At 30.7% G+C, this 4830-nt stretch overlaps 1 long non-coding RNA gene across 1 annotated transcript; it reads left to right on the plus strand.

Moving 5' to 3' along the window:
- The first annotated feature begins 3240 nt into the window (after positions 1 to 3240).
- On the plus strand, positions 3241 to 4416 carry LOC112027072 (uncharacterized). Its single transcript, XR_002884424.2, has 2 exons — positions 3241 to 3500; positions 4050 to 4416. It is a non-coding gene; the product is annotated as an uncharacterized LOC112027072 (long non-coding RNA).
- Positions 4417 to 4830: the final 414 nt, after the last annotated feature.

A 4830-nucleotide genomic window follows, 5' to 3' on the forward strand; every position in this document is an offset into this window, starting at 1 on the left:
GTTGAATTAATTTGGGTATGGATGGTGTTTGTGTTGTTGATGGTGGAGATTGCATGGTAGTGGTTGATGGGTTGTGGCTTGTGGTAGTTGAGTTGTGGCGGTGGCTTTTTTTTTGGTGGTGGTGGGGGGTTAGATGAGTGTGGGTGTAGGAGTGGTTGGGTTTTGTGACTAATGTGGTGGTAGTGGTAGGGGGTTGCAGTGTTGGTTGTGGGGGGTAGGGTGATTGATAGTGGTGGTGGTTGATGTGGGTTTGCGGTGCAGTGGTAGTGGCGTGGTGGTGACAACGGCAGTAGCATTGTTGTGATTGTGTGGGAATGAATAAAGAAAGATTAAAAAAGTTTAAAGAAAGAATAAAAAAAAAATGAAAAAATAATATTTAAATGAGGTAAAGAATAGGATAGAGAATATGTTGGAAAGTAGATTTGAAAAAGTGGGTAGTTAAAATGTAAAAGTCACTGTTTATTCTCCAAACAGTACAAAAAATTGGAGAAGCTGCTAGAGATGCACTAATAGGCTAACACACCCACCTTGCAATTATTACAATTCTAAATATGGCAGTGCTTGACTGACAAACTTTCTATAAGCTAATACGGCAATAAGGGCATCATATAATCACAATAATTTTATCATAAATCTTAAATAACAAATTTTTCATAATAATTTAAAAAGTTATATTGCAAACTAAATGACAATCTGTAATGTGGGACTTGTGGTAAAACCATACTTTACTAGTTGTAATAAATGACGTTATCTATATTATATTTATATCTAAAAGCTGAAACTTAGTATTTATTGTTGCTATACTCCTGTCAAGCTATAGTAGCGTCCACGTTATTATCCACTTATTTCTAACATTTTCTCTACTTTTTAATTATTTTTCTTCATATTAATTTATCACCTTACAATTACTCTTCCTCCAACAATCACCCCCCCCCTCCCCCCATTTTTATCTTTTTATTTCCCCTCAACTCTATACTTTAACCTTATAATTCCTCCATCCCTTTATCTTCCATTTATTTTGACTCTTCTCCCCCATTTTTTTACTATAAATATTTGCTTCTCTCTCTTCCATTCTATATATATTTTGCCCACACAAATAGGTGAACATTCTCTCTCTCTCTCTCTCTCTCTCTCTCTCTCTCTCTCTCTCTTATATATATATATATATATTTTTTTTTTCTTTCTTTTGGTGAATTTTTAATTCCTTGTTGCACATCTAATTTACGTTGATGAATTTTTTGTTGAACTCTACTTTGGGTTGATGCATTTGGTTATATTTTAATTTGGTTATCTTTTTATTTTTATTTTTTAATTGTTAAATGTTATCCAATGATTTTATATAACAATATAATGTTATTCTATTACATAGCATAGCTTGAATAATTTGTTGTTTACAATTATATAGTTTCTTTTGAGTATTCTTCTACTCACCTTATTTTATATACTCTCTCTCTCTCTCTCTCTCTCTCTCTCTCTATATATATATATATAGGCCAAAATGGCCCAATACCACTTTTTTTGAAATTTTTAGCAAAAAATCACTGTTTCGGAAATAAATAGCAAAGTACCACTTTTACTAGAAATCGAGTTTCGAAACTCGAGTTCCCCTCAATTTTGCCACCGTGGCATTGCTGACATGGAATTTCTGTGATTAAAAAAAATTATGTGGTACTCGAGCTTGAGAAACTCGAGTTCCATGCAACACAATACTCGGGTACACCAAACTCGGGTACATTTTATAAATAAATGCAGGGAAAAAAAAATTTACACAGTACTCGAGTTTCCAAAAAAAAAAAAAAAAAAAAAAAAAAAAAAAAAAAAAAAAAAAAAAAATTTACACAGTACTCGATTTTGGTAAACTCGAGTACCGTAGAAAAAAAAAATTCTTTATTTTTTTTATAAAAGGTACTCGAGCCTGGTATACTCGAGTATGGTGTTGCATGGTACTCGAGTTTACCAAGCTCGAGTACCACTTTATTTTTTTTAATCGGAAATTTCCAGCTCAGCAGCCACGGTGGAACTATAAAATAGGGTACTCGAGTTCACCAAACTCGAGTACTGGAAAAAGTGGTAGATTGCCACTTATTTCCGAAACAGTGGTTTTTTGCTAAAAATTTCAAAAAATAGTGGTATTTGGCCATTTTGGCCTATATATATATATATATATATTCTTGCAACTATACTTTAGATACTTTGCGTCAATGCATTTTGGTGGTATATTTTGTGAGTTTCTCATCACATATACTCTCTCTCCCTCTTATATTCTTGGTTTGAGTTAATTCTTAGATATTTTGGAAGTGAAAATTTAACAATTTTATTTACTTGAATTTAAGTAAAGTATTATGTGTTTAATTTTTAAAAATAAAAAAAATGAGAGAAAATATTAATAATTTAATGTTATGGAGGATGTGGCTAAATTTAAATGTTGAATAAAATAAGATGAAAAGAAAAGAAAAAGTAAAAATAAAAGATATAATAATAAACACCAAATTATCCAAATCATGCTATGTACTAGAATAATATTATTTTCTTATATACTATTTTAATTCTTTATAATTGAATATGATAATATTTAACAATCAAAGAGAAAAAAAAAATTCTTATATACTATTTTTAATTCTTTATAATGCAATAAGATAAAATTTAACAATCAAAGAGACTAATTGTAATATTTGAATGTGCCTATCAATTATTTGAGTGATATCAATCATAAATTTGTGATGAGATTTAATTAACATGACAACCTCCTTAAGAGAATGAGAAATTTAAATAATTAATTTGAAACTTAAAAATATTTAGTTGTAGAAATAAAAAGGGAAAACATAACACACTATATAAAAAAGTTTGAAAAAAATAGATCACTTGAAAAAAGAATAATTTCTCTTCTCAAAAAAATAAAAGAAAAGAATAATATCAATTAAACACACTCAATTTTTTCCAAAAAGAAAATTGCAAAATAGTAGAATGATATATTTGTAGAGATAGAGAAATGGAAAATATTTTTAGAAATAATTCAATTTTTAAAAAGAACAAATTATCTTCAATAATTGTTTTTGAAAAGGTTCAGTAAATTTAAAAGAATTAATTATCCATTTTACTACATTATAAAGTAATTATATATTTTTACGCATAGTGTGAATCCGCGATTAGTTTGAAGTAAAAGGTGGATAAAGATTGACTCATAGATAAAGGCACGTCATACGGATAAACTGGGCAATATAGTAATGTTAAACACTTACGGAGTAGTCCACATCTACGCCAATAAATATGTGTTCTGACCCCAAGACTCCCCATTGTAATTTCTAATCTTTTCTCTAGATTTTTGTTTTGTCAAGAAAAGCTGATCTTTTACCTAGCTCTGAAGTTTAGTATGGCAAAAATGGCTGCAACTAGTGCCACAAAGTTTATGGTTTTGGCTGCTCTTGTTGCGATCATGCTCCTCATGTTCACTGAGGTGGCTACTGCTGCGGTTGATAATGCAGAGCCAGAAGTCAAACTTGGTTTGTAGAAAATGGCCATCATTGAGCATCTTTTATTCCACTTGGCTCACATGTTTCATTTAGCTTGCATTGACACTCAAAATCTTCCTATGCATTTTTTAAATTACAGTAGGAGATTCAAGTGATAGCATAATAATAATGGCGTTTTCATGGCACCTCCTCCCTCATTATTTACCTTATTAAAAAAAGAAGAAAAAAAAAACTGTAATCTTTTTGCCAACCCCTTTTTTTAAATAGTAGTAGTAAGGATATTACAAATTTTAATCATATCAATACATTCATGGACAATCAGTTTTGTATAATAAAATTTATAATAGTTGTAGCATGATCCTATAATTCCATGGAGTTATAGGATCAATTTAGCATGAATACCTCAACCATTTTTTTCCGTTCAAGCAAAATTAAAAGTTACGATAAGAATTTAAAGCCTGCACTCAGAGTGTGGCTGCCCTTTTTATCCTCTCTTTATTTCTTTTTTAACTTTTAAATGAACGTAACTTTATAAAAAGAAACAGAGAGGGAGCATTTGATAAATATTTGTATATGCAGGACGAAGGCTACTTCAAGCGGAGTACCACACCACTGGGCGAGGAGGATACAATGGCCCCATTGTACCATGAGGATCCAACAGCTACAACACCACTGGGCGAGGAGGATATAATTGATTACCTAATCATTAATAATTAGCAGCAATACATGTAACAGTGTCCCAAATAAGTTGTTACCTTGTGCCGTATATTAAGCTTGATTCCAGAACCATAATATACTTTGATTCTGGATAAGTTGTTGCTAAAGCTACAATAATGGAGGTGATGTCATATATATGTTACTTTTTTTTTTTTCTTTTTTGAGAATTATATATATCTGTTACTTTGAGATGGTAATGTTAATGATAAGGATGCGTGAAGTCGTACAAGTATATAAAGTAGTGGTTTGATTAAAAATAGGGATCAAGATCCTCTAGGAGTTCTTTAAATTTTCATAATTTCTTTTTACAATAAAATGTTAAGATTATGCCACATCAGTAATCCACTAACTTAAAAAGAAATTAATGCTTCTAAACAAGCAAAAAATTGCAAAATTAACGAAACAAACCCACGCACTAAACCAAGATAATTAGTGAGGAAAAAAAATTGCACTAATAGACTAATAATGAAACAAAAATTGTAACGTAAACTCCCAGACTACTAATGAAACAAAGATTGCAACAGGAGCTGGTTGAAACTTTCAAAACTCTCTATGCCATCAGGCCATGTCAACGGAGCCTTGTTTTAATGGTCCCCCATTTTATGATTGCAAGACAAAGAAAGGAATTGATAATGGTGCACTT

This window comes from Quercus suber, unplaced genomic scaffold (genome assembly GCF_002906115.3).
Source record: "Quercus suber isolate HL8 unplaced genomic scaffold, Cork oak 2.0 scaffold_92, whole genome shotgun sequence".
In the NCBI taxonomy this organism is placed as follows: domain Eukaryota; kingdom Viridiplantae; phylum Streptophyta; class Magnoliopsida; order Fagales; family Fagaceae; genus Quercus; species Quercus suber.